The sequence below is a fragment of the Felis catus genome, chromosome A3 (genome assembly GCF_018350175.1).
Source record: "Felis catus isolate Fca126 chromosome A3, F.catus_Fca126_mat1.0, whole genome shotgun sequence".
Lineage (NCBI taxonomy): Eukaryota > Metazoa > Chordata > Mammalia > Carnivora > Felidae > Felis > Felis catus.
Window position 1 is genome coordinate 123,122,881 of NC_058370.1, and position 24,725 is coordinate 123,147,605.

The 24,725-nt window shown below is 36.5% G+C and overlaps 1 long non-coding RNA gene across 1 annotated transcript; it reads right to left on the reverse strand.

Moving 5' to 3' along the window:
* Positions 1 to 885: 885 nt before the first annotated feature.
* LOC123384592 lies at positions 886 to 24,481 on the reverse strand. The gene is made up of 3 exons (XR_006595919.1): positions 14,425 to 24,481; positions 11,097 to 11,178; positions 886 to 3,476 (listed from the first exon to the last, which is right to left on the reverse strand). It is a non-coding gene; the product is annotated as an uncharacterized LOC123384592 (long non-coding RNA).
* Positions 24,482 to 24,725: the final 244 nt, after the last annotated feature.

The following is a 24,725-nucleotide window of genomic DNA, read 5'->3' on the forward strand; positions in this document are numbered from 1 at the left end:
ATAAAAGGGGTACGAACAAAATACTATGGGAATTCTGAGACAGGAAACTCACTGTCACATTAGGATCAGGGGAAGCATTTCTGTGAAAGTGTCACTTTAAGTGGGGTGTAGGAAGACAGTGCCGAGTGGCTTAGTGGGAAGTAGACAAGCTTGTATGGAATGGGCTTGACAAAGTTTGACTTGAACTTCAGCCCTTTCTAGGTCCATCAGCTAAGGGTTTTACAGTCCATCCCCACACAAGTTGTGTATTCCCAATAATATTGGTCATTCCTCCCCCACTCTCAGCTCCATCTACTCTCCCAGGAACCCACAAACCCTATTTACTATCTAACAAGTTAACAGTCTCAACTGCCACGTGCTGTCATATACATATACCAAAATTTGGCATTTGTATCAATGCTAGAGAAGTATAAAAATGATTTAGGTTTTAGTCTAATAGGATATTATTGTGGAGTTGTATAGAAAAGTGAAAAAGAAAGATGCATGGATTCCAGAAATGATCTGGATTTTTACACTGTTTTTCCAGGCACTCCTGCTTTTCTAGGACAAAGATGGGAGTGAGGATGGGAGGAGGCAATCTGAAACTGGCTTTGGCTAACCTGTAGCTGGCTAACATGTCTTGTTAATATATCTATACATCTATTTATATATACCCACACATATGTACATACACATATATCCAATTTTAAATTTGCAAAATTATTTTTCTTAGTCAAAAATGTATTTATAGAAGCCATTATTTACAGGTTTATATATATATATATATATATATATATATATAGAGAGAGAGAGAGAGAGAGAGAGAGAGAGAGAGAGAGAGAAGCACAAAACAAGAAAAAATGTCCTTAATTGGACTTTCATTGTAATTAGAAAATAGGCATTAAATATAAATATAATATGATATGATTTAGAATAACTTCAAATGGTAATACATTCTATAAGGAAAATTAATGAAGAAAGGTTATTTTAGATTGAGGAGGTTAGGAGAGACCCAGAGGTAACATATGGGAAGAGAAATGAATTGAGAGGTAGAAGGAACTATATGGAATGTGGAGACAAAGCATAGTAGACAAAAGAAAGAGCTAGTGAAAATGCCCCCAAACTGGAATAACCCTGATGTTTTGAGAAACAGCAAGAAAGCCAGTGGGGTTTAAAGAGAATAAATGAAGAGTAAAGAATATGAAGTCTAAGACATAGAAAAGGTCTAAATCAGGTGGGTCTTTGGAGGTCCAGGGTCAGGAGTTTATCATTTATTCGGAGTATTACTGGAAGCCACGAGGGTCTTTTAGAAGACAGTAGTTAGGTTTCCATGAAGAAATGACTATACTGGCCATGGGAAGGAAGAAAAATGGAGCAGAAAGAGAACTTTGGTGGCATTTGCCAGGATGTAATCTTAAACTCAGTCATTGTACAGGAAGGAAGATTTAGATAAATTTAGGCTACATTTTGAATGTAGTGTTGGAAATGAGGAGTGCGAGAAAAAAAAGTCATTTAAGGATGGCTCGCTATATATGACCTGAGCAACCAGGGCAATGATGTTATCCCTTAGTGATTTGGGGAACATGGAAGGATGCAGCAGGGATGCATAGAGTAGATTTCTGTGGGGGGGGAGGGGTGGAATTTGAAACATCCTCATGTGGATGTCAGGTTCACAGATGGAACTTGGGAAAAGGTAGGGGGAAATTTGAGAGTCATCAGAATATACATGGTATTTGAAGACAAGGATTGGATGAAATCATCTAGGGAGTGAGCATACAAAAAAAGTTCAAGGATTGGAATTTGAGACACTTGATCATAGAAGTTTAATCAAGCCTTCCAAACACTTTGCAATATGTGTACTGTATATTGTCATTTAACCTTGCCTCCCTCTTTTCTGTCCTCTGAACTCCAGGAGGCTGATGCCTACGGAATGCTTCAAACAAGCCCCATGGCTTTCTTGCTTTAGTTTAGTTTAGTTTAGTTTAGTTTAGTTTAGTTTAGTTTAGTTTAGTTTCACCATTAGGTGGAATCAACAGGAAATTGGAAAGGAAAAAGAGGTTGGAGTATTTATTTCCCTTGCTTCCTCAATACGAGAGTTCTTGGCTGTGATAAGTGGCTATTCAGAATTGGAGGTAACTAATTCCCATATATTTGCTATGATATTAACTAATCCCATTTAACTCCAAAGTCACACATGAAAACATGTTAAAAAATGAAAGCATTTGTCTCTGCTTAGAAGTTTAAGGGTAGCTGGTTCAGTCAGTGTATCATCTAACTCTTGATTTCTGCTCAGACCATGATCTCCTGGTTTGTGTGTTCCAGCTCTGTGTTCAGCCTGCTTGGGATTCTCTGTCTCCCTCTCTCTCTCTGCCCCTCCCCACAACACAGGCACATGTGCTCTCTGTTTCTCAAAAATAAATAAACATAAAAATAAAGAAGTCAAAGGGAAGAAACAAGTATCAGCTTATTACTATCTTCCTCACTAGCTTAAACATTCTGTACCAGCTGCTTCTAAGTATATTTGATGAATGAATAGATGTGTGTCTTTAGTATTTTCCAGAGACCCAGAATTAAGATTGCCAGGGTGAAAAAGCAAGTGGAAACAGAAACTAGAGTTAGGTTGGTTAGTTCCTGGGAAACTTGGAAAGAAAAGATGGAGATAAAATATCTCTGTGAAAACATCTCATTAGCCTTCAGGAAGAAATAACTCAGAGCTGCAACATGGTCTATAGATCTTGACTTGGACTTTCACCTACCTCTAGACTCTTCAGTGTCTTATGGTAAAAGAGCACTGGAAATTTGTATGTTTTATTTTGAATCCAGTTATCTGAAGAAAAAAAAACTAAAGCCATAGACTTGGATATTTTTCTGCTGTCTGTGCTCACATAATCCCCCTGCACCATTTGTGCCATGCTCCATGGCAGGCCAAAGTGTTGGCTAAACTGACAAAATCAGTTAAAGAGACTGTCCAATATGAAGGGGTGGGCAGAGAGTCTCCCTCCTGTCCAGTCTCATGCATTTCTCCTTGTAATAGGCTGATGCAAACTTGACCAAGTGGGAAAGGTTGATAGACATTTATGTGTGTGTTTTACACTGGATCACTTGCCAGAGTAGCCTTGCAGCTCCCTGATGTCCAGTGATAGTGATCAAGACCTTCTCCAGGAGTGCTGAAGTGACTGGGGTTCAAACCACTCGGCTGCAGGTTAGCACTAACAGACTCATGCTGATGGGCCCTGGCCTCCAGGTCAGAGGCTCTCCAAAGCAACACTGACTCCATTCCATTTCCTGACAGCTCCAAGGAGTCCCAGCTGTGCCTGTGATTGATTTCAACACAGCTTTCCAGCCACATTCATTTTGGCCAGAAGCTGATGTTCTTGTTCACCATCGTGTGTTAAATCCTCCGCACGAGAGAAGATGCTCTCTGTCTGAAGGCAGGAAATAAGTTGAATTTTTGAATTGAAGTCATTTCACAAAATGGATTCTTAGGAGGACCATCTCTAAAATAATAAAAACAAGATATCTTGTTAGTTATAAGTTTGCCCCAGGCCAGTTTTCTGAGATGTTATTATTTAGCAAACAAACTAGTCCTTGGTAAAGTGAGTGAGATGGCGTTGATCTAAGTGTAAAATCTCTTTTTCCGTTTTATAGAAGCTATCACATAGCATCTGCAACAATCTGGCAGACTTTTGTTTGTGCGTAAAATATATCTGTATTGAATATTTAATTTTGCCAGTAAACATTATTTATTTGCTTATTTTTATGGTAAAGATGCAAGAATAGGGTTTTTTTTTTTAGCTTTACTGACATATAATCGACATATAAAATTGTAAGATATTTAAAATATGTACATCATAATGATTTGATATACATAAACATTATGAAAAAGTTTTCTCCCATTTGTGAATTACATTTATCACCTCACATATTTACCTTTTTTTAAAAAGAACATTTAAGTCCTAGCCTCTTAAAATGTCAATTATGCAATACAATGTTATCAACTATAGTCACCATGTTATATATTAGATCCTCTGGCCTTATTCATTTTATAGCTGAAAGTTTGGAGCCTTTTACAAGCCTCTCCCTAATTCCCCTACCCCCCAGTCCCTAGCAACCAAGTGTCTGCTCCCTGTCTGGTCTGTTTCACCTAGCATGATGCCCTCAAGGTCCATCCATGTTGTTACAAATGGCAGGATTTCCTTCTTTCTTGTGACTGAATATTATTCCATTGTATGTATAACTTCTTTATCCATTCATCCAGTGATGGGCACTTAAGCAGTTTTCTTATTTTGGCTACTGTGATTAATGCTGGAATGAACATGGGGGTGCAGATGTCTCTTTGATACTCTTGTTTTATATCTTTTGGATGTATAACCAGAAGTGGGATTGATGGAGCACTTGGTAGTTGTTATATCTTTAATTTTTTGAGGATCTCTATACTGTTCTTCATAATGGATGCACATAGAATGTTAGTTATTTTTAACTAAGTTTATATTTCAGTATTTCAAGGGAATCATCAAAACAGCTGCTTCCATTATGGCCTGGCAAGGTGAGCATGGTCAAAGTATTCACTGTACTCATATATCAAAATTATTATACTAACAACATGTGTTACTTCCTGTAATTCACACTGTTATGTGTATGCAATGAGATATTCATGGAAAGCACTTTAAAAATACTTTTTGCAAATATTAAATCTTTACATTAAAAAACTATTATTACATTAGCATTTTTAGATAAAACATTTGGCTACAAAATACCTAAGGGCTTCCTTTGTTCAATATACAGAACAGAGTAATATGTAAGTAGAGGCAGGTTAAAGGAATTTGACGTTGATGGACCAGAGAAAATAATAACTTAAGCATTTTTGGGGTGATTGGATAAAAGGAATCCAAATTCTTTTAAGAATCTAAGGTTCACTAAGAGTTGGACCACGGCGGGGCGGGGGATGGGGGAAAGTTGGCAGGTCTCTTATCCCAGCCTCAGCATATCCATGAAGAGCTTTTGAGGCCAGCAAAGAAGGAAGCAGAGTTTTTTGCTTTATTTTGTTTTAAACTGGGGCTTTAATCTCTGACAAGGCTGATGACTTCTACATCGCCATTGTTGTCCAACCAGATGGCAGTGGTCTTGAGGATAGGGGTCATTTTATCTCTTCTGAAGCAGAACAGTAGAGGGAACAAGCTAGGTGTTTGATAATGACCCCTCGATGGCTTCTCTTTCTTCATTTCAGTTCCATTTCTAAATAGAATGTAAAATGCCATCTGATGCCTAAACATAGCAACACTAAATATTTTTACAGATTCAGTACCATGGGTCTTGTGATATGAGGACCCATAAATTGCTCTAAAGATACATTCCCATGCAGGGCCGTGGCTCTGACCGGCTTTGATGTGCTCACATCAGCACAGATCCCGTTCTCCAGCATCCGTGTTTATTAAAGATGGAAGAAATACCTCTTAGTGCTTGTACCCAAACCTAAAACTGCTGCTGCACTGCACAATAACTGTCTACTGTTCCTTATCCCTCTTCTTCTATTAATAATACATTAAACCTCAGTTACAAAAAAAACTCAGAGAAAAAAGAAAAAGAAAAGATAATGATTTCTTGACAGATCTTGAATGAAAGGCTTTAGCACAGCTTTAACTGAGCTTGACACACCGTTTTTTAATGTGCACGTCCCTTCTATTTCCCAATCTCTTCATACTTAATTGAGAAGTCCCACTTAGGGATGAAGCAAAGAGTTTAATGAACCTCCTCCCTAAAATCATTAATTCAAAATATCTGATGTTGATTATGCATTTTCTGGTGATAAGTACTCTCCCTGGTGATGTCTGCATAGAAATGGGCTGAATAACCATGTTTTGTGAATAGAACCCACACTGTTCAAATTGGAATGTTTTATTAATCACAGTTCTTAAAAGATATTGAACATTGGAGGGGGTAGATCAGGAAATAAATAATACATACTCTTGAAATGGCCCTGAGATGAGTAGCTGTTCTCTTTATAAATATTACAAACCTCACATAATCCCTTAGGTAAAGACACAATATTCAACACACATAATGATAAACAACAAAAAAACCTAGCATTTTAATTTGAACCAGAGTAGCCCTGGTTGTGGTTTGCTCATTCTGTTAATACAATATTCCCGTAGGTCTTATTAACTAGGCTATTAGTAGCCCCAAATAATAGATGATTACCCTGAGATACAACAATCGACCGACATAGGAATACATTTGGTCACTGTCAGTGATTAAATGATATGAAAAAGAAGAGATAATCCATATGCAGGGAAGGTGAGGGTATCATTTTCTTATCATGTCTACTACCAAATTTATGTTGGACATATATGTTTTTATAGCTTCTTTAATCATTTACCTATAAAAACAGAACCTAGGTGTTGCTGAAATTTGGAAAATATTTTTGATTGCATTTATTCTTTAGTAAGAATTATTATGGCATACATTAGCACTGTGAAACTAATTGCTCTAATTTGCAACTGCTATCGGGACAAACTAACACAGAATATTCTGTTTTCTACAACTGTCATTGATAATTTTTTAAAGAAGAAATAAAAAGAAAAGGAGTTTTCAAGTAGCCATCATTTTCTCTTGGACCAGAATGACTCATGTTCCTTTTTCCCTGACGTTGGCTCCAGCGACTGAGATCAAGGATTGTACTGGGGTACCTCAAGTCCCTGGAACCCCTTCTTCCCAGCAGTTCTTACATTTCTGGCTTCTATTTTCAACTGATCTCCCACGATCTTTATAGCTAATTATCTGTTGACATATTTCAAGCTTGTCCTTTCAAGTAGAATTAGGGTGTCAACTATGTCTAATTTATCTCTGTATGACCAATATTTGAGCTTGGGATAATGTCTTTGTACAATGTCTCTACACGTACAATAGTATAATAGTACATTCACAAAAAAGACAAGCTGGTTGGCTGTTATTTGAATGACAAATCAATTTAAGGATAAGCAAGGGTTTTTTGGGGTTTTTTTCTTCTGAAAAATTAGAAAAAAAAGCATTTCTGCTTATATTATGTTTAGGTAGAAATGATGTATCATATTTGCAATTCCTGATCTTACTCAGATTGCAATAATAGCAGATAGCCCTTCAAGTTTCTCTTATAGAGAATTATACTTATGAGAAGATTCTGTGCTATTTTACTAAAAATTTTTGAGGACCTACTATGGTCAAGTCATTGAGGATGCAAAAACAAGTAATATAAGGCACTGTCCTCAAGGTACACTTTGGAGAATACAGAGAAAGATATATGATGGAAATAAAATAGATATCATACAACGAAAAGAATTTTAAATAAACACACAATAGACATGCTATTGTCTGAAATTTGTGGTTGTTACACACCTGTTGAACTCAGAAGATCCTTTAGTATGATATATATATATATATATATATATGATTTATATAGTATATATATATACTATATATACTATATATATATATACTATATATATACTATATGTATACTATATATACTATATATATACTATATGATATATATATATGCTATATGATATATACTATATGATATATATAGTATATATATATACTATATATACTATATATATATACTATATATGGTCAAGTCATTGAGGATGCAAAAACAAGTAATATAAGGCACTGTCCTCAAGGTACACTTTGGAGAATACAGAGAAAGATATATGATGGAAATAAAATAGATATCATACAACGAAAAGAATTTTAAATAAACACACAATAGACATGCTATTGTCTGAAATTTGTGGTTGTTACACACCTGTTGAACTCAGAAGATCCTTTAGTATGATATATATATATATATATGATATATATAGTGTATATATATACTATATATACTATATATATATACTATATATATACTATATGTATACTATATATACTATATATATACTATATGATATATATATATGCTATATGATATATACTATATGATATATATAGTATATATATATACTATATATACTATATATATACTATATATATACTATATGTATACTATATATACTATATATATACTATATGATATATATAGTATATATATATACTATATATACTATATATATATACTATATATATACTATATATAGTATATATATATACTATATATATGATATATATAGTATATAGTATGATATATATATATGATATATATATGATATATATATAGATATATATATATATCTATATATATATCTATATCTATATATATATATATATATATATATTATGTCTCAATTTCCAGCAAGTCCTACAAAGAAAATCATATTATCAGACATTTATCCAAAAAAGGATACTCTCTAGAAATTTCTCTTCTGCTATTCTTTTTTGTAGTTTTACAAGCTAATAACTGGCTCATATAGTCAACTCCTATGGTAAGATTAACAGATTTATATCTGTATTTTTCTTCTCATTGTGTGACTGGTACCTCAGTGGGAATAACACACGGAGGTCAAGAGACAGATGTTCTCTTACAAATTGCTCAGCTTGTTCAAAAGGAACAAGGTGTTTGGCAAGGGAAAAAGTCAATTTAATAATAATTTATTTAATAATACTCTATTTTATCTGCAAATGCTTTATTTTCAAATAAATTGAGAGTTCTACAAAAGTAAAAATATTATCATAAATCGAATGAGTGACTGGATAGATAAATACTCTCTGTTGTATGTAAGAGTCAACAACAGCAGACATGAAATAATTATAAAAATGAAATGAACTTTGATTAATTTGCCGCCAAATTTGCATATGTGTCTTGCTTTTTTATTGGGGCAGGGGAAAGAGAATTGCATGTTGGAAATGTGGGGTTGTAAATGCAGTTACAATAGTATGGCGAACATCACAAATCAGAGTGCTTTTTTTCTGAAACTGGTCACTGTTTGATCTTTGGTAAGGTTAGCATTTCCAAGCACTTCATACTGATTTCTGTGTTTGAGTTGGTTGAAATCCTTCTCCCATCCCATATGCATGTGAGCATGCATCCCATCCCATCCCATATGGATGTTTGCTCATCCCATAGGGTGAGCAAACCCTTCCCAGGAGCTAAGATAGAAGAACTAGATAGAGAAACTCTGCCTAGAGAGTGGCAGAAGCCTCTAGAAGGTACTGTGTTTCACAGTGAATTAAAATGCATCGTGGTAACTTCCAAACTAGCAAATCCCTACATGATTTGCTCTTTTATAGAGTGAATGCTCCCTGGGAATGAGAAAACTTATCCTCAAATCTTTTGTGAAACTCTTCTTGGGTTGTGCTTAAAGACTAGGATATGGTGTCTGTTCTTGAGTTTTCTGGGTTTATGCATTGTGCTGAAAACATAGGAGATCCAGGCAAGCCACTCTCCTCCCCCTGCATTAGAGCACATTACTTTTTGTAGACCCTAGTAACATGCAAACCCTCTCCCACTGCCTCATGAAGCCCTTAACATTTTCAAGAAAAGTTTTCATTGGAGCCCCAACAATGAAGAAGTCAAGGAATGGAATCCTGAATTTGTGCTGATTCGTGAATTCAAATGCCCAAAGCACTTCAAATAAATCTAAATCTTTGCTGACAACTGCATGCAACCATCAACGTGATCTTGCGCAAGTTACCAAACCGCCCTGTGCCTCAGTTTACTCATATGCAAAATGGTGCCAGTGGTGTACCAAGCTCAGAGGAGTGTACGGTAAGGGCCAAGAACATGCTCTGACAAGTATCAAGCATCCCATATGTCTAAGGCATGCTTCTCATACTGCTTCTGGAGGCAGCTGTCTGGAGTCTATTGGAAATCCACTGTATCACTATAGGAATGGGGACTGAGAAAGCTCTGCATCCTTGGATTCCTGATTCCAGAGCTTGACACTTTTCTACCCTTCCTTCAGTAAAGGGCATCATTCTCATCTCAAGTCATGTAATGAGGAGTAGTGAACCTGTCTTCTCCAGGCCACACTGTTCTTCTCTCCCTTGTTCCTCAGTGCAGGTGCCCCCACAGCTCACCACATCACTTCTTACTGGGTCCTTGTGCTTCTTCCCTGTTGTCCCACCTAGACTGGAGGACTCACCAGTCCTTGGTGTTTTAGTAACTTGAAATTCTTTAACGTTATAGTTCACACATGCAGAGTAGATTGCAGCTTGTTAAGCCAGTATCTGGTAGGAAATACATTTGTGTGTGTGAGGGGTGCTGTGGGGGGCATATTACTCTTCTTACCAGTGTGGGTACCAGAATTCAATGGTAATTGCACGTTGTACCTTCCTTGCCCTAAAACCTATATTTAGCAATCCCTGAAGGGTCTCTCAGAGCTGTACATAAAGGCAATAAAGATTAAGTAACAATGGCTAAACCCAGTTTATGGAAATAACTCTATGTAGTTTTCTAACTTAGCATAATTATGTAGTTAGCAAACTATAAATTGATGTTGGAAGTGTGCAGAGATGTTTCTTTCATTGTTAAAGCACTGCAGAGGCTTTCAAACTACTTTATTCTATTCTGTTTTAATATATTATTTATTTTCTACCTGCATGCCTCTTTCTTCTAACAAAATCTTATGCTGAGAACCAAGTACGTAAACAAGAGAGAGAGAGAGGGAGGAATGAGTGTGTGAGGAAGAGTGAGTGGTGGAGAGCTGCTGTCTCTAAACAGAGAGCATGAGTGGCAGTCCTAAGACCTCCTCAGTCATGGGCACTGTCCATGGATATTTAGGAAGCAGTGGAACCGACCAGCTTTAAAGAGAATGAGCTGTGGGATGGGACAAGTCTTGGTTCTGTCACATGCATGCAAAAAAATTATCAAATGATTAAGTCACAGGAATAAAAGCACAGCCTAAGAAATGACTGATGATGACTGTGATAGCATTGTGTGGTGAAAGATGGTAGCTACCCTTATGGCGAGCATAGCATAACCAAAAACTTGTGGGGTAACTATGTTGTGCACCGGAAATGAATGTAACATTGTGTGTCAAATATAATAAAAGAGTTAGAAAAAAATTATGGGAAAGTCTTTTGATATCTATGAGCTACAAGATGAAGATAATAATAGTTAATATATTACCCTCAAGAGTTGTAAGAACCAACCAATATGCGGTGTGGGATATAGCGTGTCCTTCTACAAGGTAGATACATACTATTATTCTTTTCTGTGCTGGAAACCTTGTTCTAGCCCGTGTTGAAATGGCTGCTTCCTTCCACAACATGATTGCATAGGCCCTAGTGGAGAAAACAGAAAGAGATCACCACTTACACCTGATGCTCATTGTTCCTAATGCTCCACCTGCTTTACCACAGCAAGTCCACAAAGTACCGGCTGAGAGATCTACAAAGCAAAGGTGTGCCCCCTGGTTGGTTTTCACTGCTCTGGCATCAGTCTCATCTCCTGAAGGTGTTGCCAAACTAGTGCTACACCTACGTACCTTTGCTCAGTCATCTTTTTTTTTTTAAGTCACTCTCAGATTTCCTTGCCCTTGAAAATACTCCTTAGTTGATGATGAAAGTAAACTCCAAATGGACCTCAATATAAGAGAAACCTTTCACTACCCAAGCAAAGGTAGGCATATGGCTTTTCAGTACTGCTTGTGACTGGACTTCCACAGAAGATTTGCCTAAATTGGTTAACAATCATTACTGATATGACCTAATGATCCAGGTAGCCCAGGGACTCCTGGCTATGCTGGAAGATTCCCAGGCAGGTCAGAGTTCTGCATTCATCATCACTGGTGTCTCTAGCATCCACCTGCCCTGCTGATTTCAGAAAGTGAGTAGACAGTGTGCCTTGGCTGTGCTCAAACAGGAATCAGGCCAGGGTTTCTTGCATTTGAGGGTGTCATTACACTGGATGATGCATCTCTTTCAACAGCCACATGCAGTTCTCTCCTGGGTAGACACAGCCAGTTAGAAGGATCTTAATGACTTCTGGCATAAGGTTATATACAGAATACTGGAAATGCAGTCACTGCTATGATATGGACTACATCATTATTTGATAATGTTCATTAGTAGTTCTTATGATCACTATTGTAGAGTATATGGGTCCTGAGCAGGGCACACAGCAAAGGTCACTTAGGACTTAAGAATGGATGAACCATTTTAATATGGCTCTCAAGTGTGCATTGTCTATAATTAGAAATGCTTCGGGCGAGGTTCCCTTCCCACTTTCTCAGGTTTTTAGCGGGGAGGGAATTTGCGTGGTCTACAAATTGCATCTGCCCTCTTTCCTATTTTCTTATAAATTCCTAAATGGAGGTTTTGCACCTTTGGACTTGTTGGTAACCTTGGGATTCTGCCAGGGAGAAAAGAGAGGGATTAGCTTAGAGTTCTCCCCTGGCAACCAGGACTGGTTTGCAGAGATGCAAGGGTGGGCAGAAAGTCATTCTGGGCTCCACAGTCCATCCTATTTCCACTGGGCTTTTCTTTTCTGACTGCAATTTTCACCTCACCCAGGTGTGAAACCTTTCCTAGGGGAAGGAAGGTGGAAGCTCTTCTATCAGCAGCAGGTTGAAGTTACTGTCCTCCTTGTTACTGAGGAAGTAGGTCTGTGGCGTGGCCTCTACTTTTGCTCAGACACTTGAACTATTCATACTCTATTAGACATGTATGAAGGAAGGAAATTGGACTTTCTCAGGTTGTAGATGGATCAGCGGGGATGTACGACTGAAAATTAATTCCCTGACACAGACTGATGAAGACAGCAGTTTCCTGAAATACTGAGATTCATTTTATATTTTTATAACACATAATCTCAATGCCACATATTTTCCCTAGTTTGAAGTGCTATTGATATTTTGACAAGGGGACCCGGAATATTCTATTTTCATACACACACACACATATAAAAACCACCTTTCTTGTTAATTATTCAAAATGTCAAGAGATTGGTCAGTGTGTCTAGTAATGAAAATACTTTAATGAAATCTATGGCTCTTTTATTGGACACAGAATGTCACTTATAAAGCGCTAGATGAACTAATGCCTTGTTAGATATAGAGTTTAGTTACAACTGAAATTGAAAAACTAAAAGTCCCTTTTCTTAGTATTTTTATTTATTTCTAAAATCTACTTTTCTACATGTGATTTTTTTTGTCCCTCATATAGTAATAGTGAAAACATCACTAATCAGTCAAGATTCTTTCATGATGGATGTCATTCTTAAGCCAACCTTGCTAATTTTTAAATGTGATCTTATTTCGTTTTCATTTTTACTCTTACTTATTATGCTAAAGTTTTATAAGAAATCTCTGGTCATTAAATTTTACATGTGACTGTTATCCATGGCTTCTAGAGTAAGTCCCTTTAATTTCCTGACCCCTTGTCCACTTGAAAGAAAGTAGCATATGCTTTATTTCACATGGTTGTTTTGATGAACAAATTGCTGATGTATTTTATAGAACTTCAAAATCTATGAAATATTATACAAATTTGTAAGACTATTGCTATTTCTGTGTTATTATACTAACCCATATCATGCTTTGTAGCAGAAACAATAATCTAATCAAGATGATTAAAATCTATACCAGGGAATAGCATCCAGAGGATGCTCAATATATTGACTGAAAGGTAAGACTGAAGGATTTAATGAAAGATGGCAGGATTCTCTCGACTGTGCATCAAAGCCAAATAATTGGGATCTTTCTATGATACAAATATTTGACATTAGAGGGATTTTTAGGAACCAAGATCTATGTTGGAGATAAAAGGCAGAAACAAAGAATCAACAAGACACAAGGCTTACAGACATTCCCCAAAATGCATCCAAGAACAAATTCTCATCAGCTCTAGCAACAGCCCATGGCAGACCTGAATTCAGAGATAAAAAGCAATAGTTCTTTAAAATATTGAGTAATATTGGTAATGTGACGCTTGTAATCACCTATCAGCCAGATCTCTGCATCTCTCTGGGTTTCAAACAAATTACTTTGCAGAAGGAGTCTTGAAAGGAGTTTGAGCAGACCAGACAATCTTACTACAAACATATGAAGCAGCTCATTGTCCTCCCAGTAATGGCTTCTCAGAACTGATTTTGGTGTGTGTGTGTGTGTGTGTGTGTGTGTGTGTGTGTGTGTGTGTGTGTTCATGCATGCATGGTTGTTTCCTTCTAAAAACCAGAGACATTATAACTATAGGCTAGTGTTTCTGAATGCAGTTCTCTCTACAACTCAATTCATTTTGTTTAAGATAAAATATGGAATAGCAATTAAAGAACCCTGTAGTTATTGGAATAATGACAGGTTACTTACATTGTGCTTGTTGGTGGATAGAATCAGGAGAGAAAATGTGACTAAATGAAGCACCAATGATAAAGAAGGTAGGAAGTAACTGATACCATTCTGACTTATAGTGTGTTGTTTCTGGTTTGGAAGGATCACTGGGAGAACCACTAGGAAAAGGCAGGGGATGGTTGCAGTGGAATCCAGAGAAAAAGGTCATCTTTGGGATATTTTCATATACTAAGGTACTTACTCGTTTGTTAGAATATGGAGACTTGCAGTGCAATGGCCACTGAAGGCTTTCGGAGTTCACAACCTGTCAAGCTTCAGTGTGCGTGCCAGTTGGGATTGGGGGTTCATTCTCCCTCACTGTCCTACAGGAAGGAGCCATTTGGAAGTTCCAAAAGCAATCTCTTGCATTGTGGCAACTCTTTGATTGTTGTTCTTTTTCTCTGTTTAATCTGTTATTATGAAAATAGATATAAAAATATAGTAATAGTTTCATATATATCCAAAAATGAATTAAACTTTCTTGAATCTGTCTATCTCTGTTTTGTGCTAGGCATATGGCATGTACTCAGAGATGTATGCTACAGTAACAGTATAAGAATAAATTCCACATCTTGAGCTTGAGGAATTAATATTTTGTTGAAATGTATGCATATATGGTAAAAAAAATAAGGGGGGGATGCTACAGTATCTATTACAGATATAGTGCATTGTAAAGTACCTAACAGCTAGTAGGGCTTAGAGTCAGGTACCTGATAAGGCAGACTCCAATTCAGTAAATGTGTATCAAATACCTCTCTCATCTCTTTGTAAACACTTAGGACATCAAGATGAGTCCATCACAGCCCTTGTTTTCTGCTTGCCTGTAAATCTTTAAAAGAGGCTTGGGCAAATAAGAAAACAAAAATAAAAGTATACTTAGTAGGTGGGCTATTATTTTTTTTATATGGGGGAATTAGAAATTAATTTTACTCCAGAAACAGCCTGCCTGCAACATTTAACCCTAGTGCCATTGCTTTCATAAATCAAAGGTCCAAATTGCCCAGGATTTCACAAACTGAAAGTTGGGAAAGACATGGGCTGGGTCAGCCTGATCTGATAACCAACTTGATTTTCTCTCCAATGTTCTCAGTCATTTTGAAATCTCATTCCCATGGGTTGAGACATTCTGGAATGCTTTTTCTGTCCATTATTACTCTAAAGACCTTTTGTTCATAGAGGGCAAGAATTGGAAAGAACAAGTTTGGAAATCTCACTGTAATGGAAACCAAGACCTACTATTCCTCTTCATTTTCCTCTACTTGACATGCCAACAAAGTATTATTAAGCACTATTTCTCAGAAAAGTGAGAAATCATGCTTGGATTGTATATCAGGAAAGACTTCACAAAGTAGTTAGAATTTGAAAAGAAATCTAAATACAGATTAAGATTTTCATGGGAGACAGAGTAGAGAAGACATTTCACTTGCAGAGAATATGAGTGGAGATACAAAGATAAAATACTGTGAACCATGATAGGGACGTGTGTAATTACATTTTGTGGGAACTTAACCGTATATTGATGAAAAAAAAAAATGAAGTAAATTCTTTAATGTAGGTGCCAACCACATTTTGCACAGTTTTAAATGTTAAGATGTGTGTAAAATCCAATAGACATACTGGGGGAGTCATAGAGGTTTTGCTGGAGATAGTTATGTGGTTGAAGTTTATCTTCACCAAATTAGTATGGCTGTCATATGTGAATTATCTAGAATAAGGCAAGTAGGTGTTAGAGAAACCAATTAATGAGCTATTAAAAATGCCAAAGCAAAATATAATAAAAGCCTAATTAATTAGATGGCAGTGGGTAGGGAGAGGAGTGGGTAAATGAGATGAATATTATGAAGGTAGAATTCTGTGTGACTTGGCATATAGATTTAGAGTAGAGTGAGTGGCTGTAATGAATGTAAAGAAAAATTGATGGGTAAATGAATATGACTCCAGGAATTGGTTGTTTAGGAATAAGAGAGGGCCATTATTGGAAAGTAGATAAGCAGGAGGAGAAGCTAGTTGAATGATGGATGCATAGCCACATGGAGGGCTAGAAGTTTTAGAAGTAGGAGTGTATTATTTGTAAAGCCATATTTTAGAATGATCAATTTGGTGAGAGTGAGAGAGGATGGATTGAAATGGGTAAGTGCTTTGAATGGTAGTTGGTTTATCATTATCAAAAGCTTCAAGAGGATAGGGGCACCTGGGTGGCTCAGTCAGTTAAGCATCCGACTTCGGCTCAAGTCATGATCTCACAGTTGATGGGTTTGAGCCCCAGCATTTGGGCTCTGTGCTGACAGCTTGGAGCCTGGAGCTTGCTTCGGTTTCTGTATCTCCTGCCCTGTCTAACCCCTTCCCCACTCACGCTCTGTCTCTTTCTCTCAAATATAAATAAATACTAAAAAAAATTTTTAAAAAAATTGAAAAAAAATAAAAAGGAAGCTTCAAAAAGACTATCACAAAATGGCAGGATATATAGTTAGGAAATAGTGGGTCATCACAATAAACAAAGATGATTTGTGATTATGTAACTAAACAGACTTTATGTCTAGCAATCGGTTATGTATTCCCATTGACTTTTAAGAAGAATTTACAGGGGCACAGAACCTACATAATTTCCGTATAGAAGTCAGTTTTCACACACACACACACACACACACACACACACACACACACACAAAAGCAGTCCTTACTAATCCTTCTGGAAGACACACACATATCCACAGGAGAGGAGGGGAGAACTCCATGTATTTTCATTGAGCCCCCCCACCCCCATACTCAAAGGATAAAGACAAGAAAGACACATATTGATAAAGAAATTTTAATAACTGGAAGGAAAGGATAACACTTTTCAGCTTACAGAACTTGAGTACAATTACCTGACATCTATTTTTTAAGAAAGAGAAGGAAATTTAATTGAATGCACAGTTAGACATCTATCAAAATGAATTTTCTTTAAAAACCTCATATAACAATATCCCATTTCTCTCTCAGCATAATGATTTCTTACCAACAAAGCCTGTCAGTGTTTCCTAGAAGCAACATTGAAGTGACTTCTTGCTGGAAATTCAGCAAATGAACTTTTTCTGCTCCCAGAATCTCTGTCCTCATTAGGCTAGTTAGAAATTCGCCCGGGGCTCCCAGCCCTTCTTGTCTCTGACGGATGCTAAGTGTAGAGGAGCTAATGGACACTTTAACTGTTAGGGGGCTTTCGATTCAATCCCTTGCAGCCTGGCAGCTCATTCTAAGTCTTTTCAGAGGAGCTGCAATCATATGCTCAAATATGATAGTTAAATATGGGCTAGAAGGGAAATAGCACCCCCCCCAACCCCTGCCCATGACCAGAGATACTTGTGGAAAACAGGAAGTATTTCCTGAAGTTTTCCAAATGGCTGGGAAGCTCACCGATTCAAGGCGTCCCTGACATTAGATGTCCCTGTAGCAATTTGCTCCTTGTAAGGAGAAAAGGGGGAAGGAAGATCTTTCTCTAGTGCCAGCTATGTTGATACAGCCTCCTCCTATGGGCTAAGGTCAGATATTTCTTCTTCAAAATGTCATCTAATAGCAATTGTTAATAGAATAAAATAGCCTTAAAATAGTTTGAATTTCAAATAAAGGAAAGCTGACAAGCACCTTGTGAACATGAACCATGCTTCCAGGTAAATGTGTATTATCTGAGAATAAGTGTAATTAGCAGTTTTCCCAGCTACATTAACTTTCTCTGATCCCTACCCCCACCCTTCTTGCCCCAATATCTGCACAAATACATTGTTCTCTGATTGTGTCCCCTGTTTCTGCATTTAGCTGGAAGGTTTTTAAGTGATTGTTTCTTTTCTTCCACTTCTCAGTTCGCCCCCGACAGACCTGGCACTGAAGCTCTGATTTTACAATTCTTGATTGCATTCTTAATCTACAGGTTAAATTTGGTTTCGGGAACATTGTCTTGATGTTTCAGATGGTTTAGATTCAATAATCCACAAATGTCTAGACATTCAAATGAGGTCAGGAAAAAAATCTATTCTTTGAAATTTATTTAGCAATTTCAGACATCGATTTGGGGAATGTGTCTTCCATAGGCAACTGAAAGAGAAATCTGTACTGGTTCTAAATATGAATCAAAGTGGCAAGACCCAGACTGTCTTATCTTTCTAAATGTGAGCTTTTTGAAATCTGTAAAGATGCTCCTGTGAATTTGGCTGGTGCTGAAGTGTCAAGGCACAATTTATCCAAAATGACTGCCATTGCTGGAAGTCAAGAGCTGAATGTAAAGAGGCACTGGCTTGCCAAGGCACTGGAGTTCAAAATTCAGTATTGGTGGGATTGTTTTCTCCAGAATGTTACCTCATGATTTCTTCAAGCCTACTGACTATTTTTCTCTTGGAAAAAATATGATATATCTTGTATGGTGGCCACAGAACTTAATGGTACAAGATCCAGCTCATGTATCTCCCAGAAGTGTGTAAAGACCAAAGGCTTTTGAATCTGTGGCAATCTATATGCTGCTGCTCTGGCAATAGCATGTCCCATTGTTAACTCTGATGGCATGACCTAACATAATATGACACATACTAGAAGAAGTAATATGACAAGTGGATCATGCAGGCAATGCTACACATGAAAAATATGGCATCTTATCTGAAACCAACCCTGCTTTTAGCAAAGATACTACCTCAAAGGGCACATCACTTTTGTCCACATCCTTCAAGCTTTTTGATAATATGAGACCCATGTGAAGACCACACTGGATATGGGCACAGAAGTAAGCAATCTCCAGAAAGTGACAAAAGTCAATCTTTGAGAGCTGACATGCTCTAGCAATCAGTCAGAGGAGGTGTAATTAGGCCGTGAGCATAAAGAGGGGTGTCTCTCTCCTACACTACCAGGTCTCTAGAACTGAGATCTACAACTAAGAAATAAAGTTATTCTTCAAGAAGATAGTTGGGATGAATGCTGTTGATAAAGCATTAATCTGTTCCCCTAAGATTTCATTGCAGAGTTTGACAACTTGGTCCTAGTTCATGTCCTCATTCAATTGATATAACTTGTGTATATAGTATATGCATCAGCCAAGGTCCAGTAAGGAAGATAGAAACCACTCTCAGAATTTCAAACAGAAGAAAATTTAGTATAGAAATATATTTACAAATTGTTGGAAAGGGTTATAGGGAAATACAGAAAATGGTGGTAATACTCTGAGATCAGAAAGTAGAGAAAGCTGCTATCCCCCTCCTCCCAGGGCTAGAAAAAGAAAAGTGAGAAAGTAGAATTAATTCCTTACACTAACCCCCAGATGCTATTGGAGCCCACATTTTCCCTTTATCTGGTACTTCTTTTGGTAGGACCCAACCCCAGAATCCATCTGATAGAGGAGTCCAACAAATGTCTTTCTAGTCTTCCAACCCCAAAATACAGAGCATAGGACATTTGTCAGGGGTGGCAGGGGAAGCAGGATTTAGTACAAGAAGACAATATTTGCTATATTATGTTTTAGTTATTGTAATGAAAGGTGAAAGAGGCAAGGAGATGTATATACATACATAAAACAAATTGTGAATATACTGTAGGCAAGTAACAGGTAAATGTGCATTTATCCTTAGCTATCTTCGTACATCGGGGCTGGACAGTAATACCTGATAGGCGTTTTCATTAATGGGATACAGAGGATGCAACATTATCGAAAGATATGACATGCTTAGCTACAGTGCACATCAAATGCTTTAATATGGCTTATACTTTAATCCTATTTGCCAAAGGTTTGCAAATCATTTTAGCACTATAGTTCTCAAAGTTTGGAATGGATTTCAAATAGTGAGTTAGAACTTATGTTCTGTTATTTACTGTCTTGTCAACTGAAGCCCAATAAATATTGGATATTCAACTTAAAGATTGACCTTAATACCCATGGAAGAGATACACATACTTAATATTTTACTACAAATCTTGTAGAACACCACATTTTTCTTTTTGGAGCAGCAAAAAAATGTAGGAAAAAATTACAGAAAATTAAAAATTTACATTTAACTCTCAAAGAATTTCCTACAGTAAGCTTTTTATTTTTATTTTTTTCATTTATTTTTATTTTTTTACATGGCACAGAAATGCCTAATTATATTGATTATCAATGGGAAATGAGGTGTTCCACTTAGCTGGTTTCTTCACATAAGCAAACACTAACTTTTTAATTTATTTTTAATCATTGGAATATTTTTAGAGTTTATTGTTTTCCTGCATACAAAATTAATATCTGACAGAGGAGCTGGATCAAGATTACAAACTTAGGTCATTTTTCTACTTCCATTCCCACTGAAAGGTAACGGAAGTGACAGAAATACCATTAAGAAAGAATACTTCTGTATAAACACTAAAAAGTAAGAAAGGATTCAAAGCATAAACCTTCTTCACTTCAAAGTGCAAGGTAGGATTATCTTCATTCTGAAGATACACACTTTTTTTTTCCTTTAGAGCAGTGCCACAATTTTATGTATTTTGTCAATGATTAAACAGCATGTAAAGTTGTGCGTCCAGGATTTAATCCAAGTCTGTTTGTTACTAAAGGCCACGTTCTTTATTTATTTATCTTTTTAAATTTATCATCGTAGCTTAAATCATCAAGAAGGTGTGACTTAAACTAGGGCTTAAAAAGTGGAAAGAATTTTAACACTCAGAATGACAGGGGTAGGAATACTAAAAGGTGAGAGAGAAGTTGGAAAACAATTCAGAATCAAGAAATCACATACCATTTGGGATACGTCTATTTTCCCTGGAACATATGTGGATCAAAAGTGGCAAATAAGGCAGTTAGAGTGAAGACACTGCACCCCAAGCTATTATACCCCAAACTGATGGAAGTAGACATGATTCTGTAGGAGTTAAGTGTCATTAAAGCTGACACATCTTTGTAATCTAGTATGTTTGGATTGGAAGAGATTATAAAAGTAATAAGGCATATTAAGAGAATTTTTTGATTGAGGTGAGTTGTATGCAGAATAAAATCAAGCTTCATTTAGGGGAATTGTTGAAGAAGTAGTTAAATACAACACTAAGATTTATATATTGCTGACTTAAGTAATACTCATATTACTTATATTATGTTAATCGGAGAAGTAAGTATACTCTTATTTTAGAGTAAAATGATAAGTTTAGTTTTGGATATGTTGAGAATGAGGAGATTACAGTTACCCAGGAGATGATGTCCAATAGACATTTTGGAATTAGATCTATCAGATAGCTGAGGGCTGGATTTTGGAATATTCTATAGAGAAGTAGTCATGTATTCAGTACCTAGTAATTGCTCAGAAATTAATGAAACTGAATTGAATTGCATTGGACTGAAATTAATTGAACAAGATCATCAAGTACACCAGAGAAAAAGTAGTCAAACAATTAGCAGGAAACCAAGGTAGTTAACTTGCTGTGTTACAGAACCTTAGGGGGAGTAATAAAGTATTACATGGGGGTAAGGCAGGGTAAATGCTGGAAAAAAGACTCTGGAAATGGGGTCATAGTTCAAGGACTTTTGGAATATGTGAGTGATTTTGCATTAAAACACATGTATACTGAATGTCTACTACAGTAAATACAGCAGACAAAATAGTGAGATGCTTTTACATGGATGTAGGAGCTTCCTGTTTACAAGGCAGGCAACTCGACTGGGTGCTTAGTACTGAAGTGAATCCAGTGTTTGGTCCGTGGAGGTGGAACGCATTGGTCTATGGGAGGTAGAACAAGTGCAGGAGTAGAAAAGTAAAAGTGTCTTAAGAGAAGACAACAATTTTGCCTTTCTCCCAGACATTCCTATTCTAGTAACATCTGATCTTTGTCATCAATTTCTGATGAATTAACAAGAGCATAAAATTACACTCTTCCTTTGTTAGACTGTAAGCTCTGTGAGGTCAGAGACTGTGTCTGCCTTGTTCATGCTGCTTCCTCAGCACCTACAACAGAACCTGGCACAAGTGTTGCTCAATAAAACATTTTTCAAAAAAAAATGAACTGGTAGATGGATGGAAGGATGAATGCAAGAATAGTTCCCTGACCATTGTTCACAATGTGAATACTGCTTTACATCACCCAGTTTCTTTTTTTTTTAGTTGTATTTACCATTGACATATTTCTATTATTTCAATTCTTATTTTGAAAATAAAAAAAAAAGATAGTAAAGTACTCAGCAGCTCTCCTGTTTGAAATCTGCCACATTGTATCTCTCAACCTTGTGTCCTTGATTTGTTCCTTCAACATCACAGCAGCAGCCAAGCTACCTTAAAAATACAATAAAAGATAGTTAGATTCTTTGGAAAGATAGAAAATGCAATTTTCTTCACTTTCTCAAAATGATACAGCTTTTGAAAATGTTAGACTTTTGACCAACTTCTGAATTCAGAACTAAAGAGTTGCCTTTCAATTACTTTCCACATGAACATAATGTGATTTGACATTGTCACCTGGTTTGGATAAATGGGAAGTTATTTGCAGTTAGTCTGAGAGGTACTGAAGGACTCTTTTTGGAGAGTTGATCAGATTTTGCTAGACATTGAAGTCCTTGGGGTCCCTGCAACCACCCAAGTACATCAAATTATTTGAGAGAGATGAGAAAACTTGTTTTGATTAAGCTGGGGCCATTCCCTGACTGTCTAAGTCTTCAGACAAGTTAGGACCTAATGCACACTGCACATGTCTCCTTCTGAAATGTTCTCCAACTTGGTTTTTATATAAGCATGAAAGTACAGTACTAAAATACATGAAGAAATCTGTATTTCTACATGAAGGATTCTGTAGATACAGGAATGGTGTGACATAAATCTCAGGAAGGCATCTTATTTAATAATTTGCCAGTTGATTTCTGCTATTGTGTGAGGCTGGGCTCTTCATTTGTATCAAAATCAGTCGGGAAGACTTCTGAGATGACCTCATGAGGAACTAGTACTCCTGCAGATTGGACCAAAGAGGCCATAGCCCTATAGGCCAGATTATACGTTTACAGAGTGATGTGCTTTAAAGTTAGATTGTAAATGCATGACTAAATTTGTGTATTTAGCATCTAAATTAGTTGTTAATAGGCTTCATGTGAGAAGGGACCTTGAGCCTACCCTTGGGGACTTTCGTCTAGGAAAGTCAGATAGTCCTGTATCTAGGGAAGTATATGGTAAAGAAAGGCCAGAGAATATGATATATCCTGACATATCAATTTTTTTTTCCATTTCCATGCACTGGAGAAAGGAGAGAAAGATTTGTACAGTAAGCATGTGAGTGTGGAAGGCCAGGTGTATTTTAGATCAACAGAGGAATGGCCACGGTACTCTAGTGAAAGAAACAGCATTGAGGCTGAGATCTGAGAAGGGTCTCAGAGACGGGAGAGGCAGTGAAGAAGCCACGTCTAGCAGGAGTGTCCAGAAGAAGGAGAAGCATCTGGATATGTCCATATTCAAGGAATTTTCTGTTTATTTTTTAAGATATGGATGGTTTTCTGCTAAGTGAAAATGCCTGGGCTTGATCTCGACACATTCAGAAGCTACTTGATGTCCTCGATATGGAAGAGCATTATGATAAAAGTAATGTTTGAAATTAAGTCTGAAGTACTTATTATTGACAGCTAACTTTTTTTTAAGCATATAACTCACGCCAGGCACTATTCCTTTATATTTATGAATTAATGTAAACCTTAGAACAATTTGATGAGATAGCTACTATTAGCTCTATTTTACAGAGAAGTAAACTAAGAATCAGAAAAGGTAAATAATTTGCCCAGGACTACACAGGGAATAAAAGGCAGGTGCTATGAACCAAGCCTGGACACTTGTACTCCAGAGTCTGCTAAATCATTCTGCTGTACTTTCAGTTTGTTCAGTATCTGTCATAGACCTTTAAATAACAGTCAAGTTTTTACAACAAAATAACTCTTAATAGTTTCATATTATTGTTTGTTAGGAATATATGAAGTTATTCACTCAGTTCTCTCTTTGGTCAACAGTTAAGATTGTTTTCCATTTTTGAAAAATGCTATGATAAACAAAGCTGCATGAATTTTTATATTTGAAAGCACACCTCCAGGAAAACTAACTTTTTAGCAATGAAATGACTGGATAAAAGGACATGCATATTTTTAAGGATTTTGACATATGCTATCATGAATCACTCTCCAGAATGCTTGTCCCAAATTGCATTGCACCATCAGAGTCTGAGATGATCAATATTCCTAAACCCTCAGCAGAAGTGATCATCTTTTATCTTTGATAATAGCAATATAACTCACTGTGTTTCATTTTGAATTTTTTATTGCTAATCAAAAAGTTGAATATTTTCATTTTTAGTATTAATTATATCTCCTTTTTTTATGAATTAGGTGATCCCATTGGTGATTAGTTGCAATGTTTTATAGAGTATGATTATCCCTAAAGATTTAATTTTATATCATATATTTTTTATTTTTTTTAATTTTAATGTTTATTTATTTTTGAGAGAGAGAGAGACACATCATGAGTGAGGGAGGGGCAGAGAGAGAGCGAGACACAGAATCCA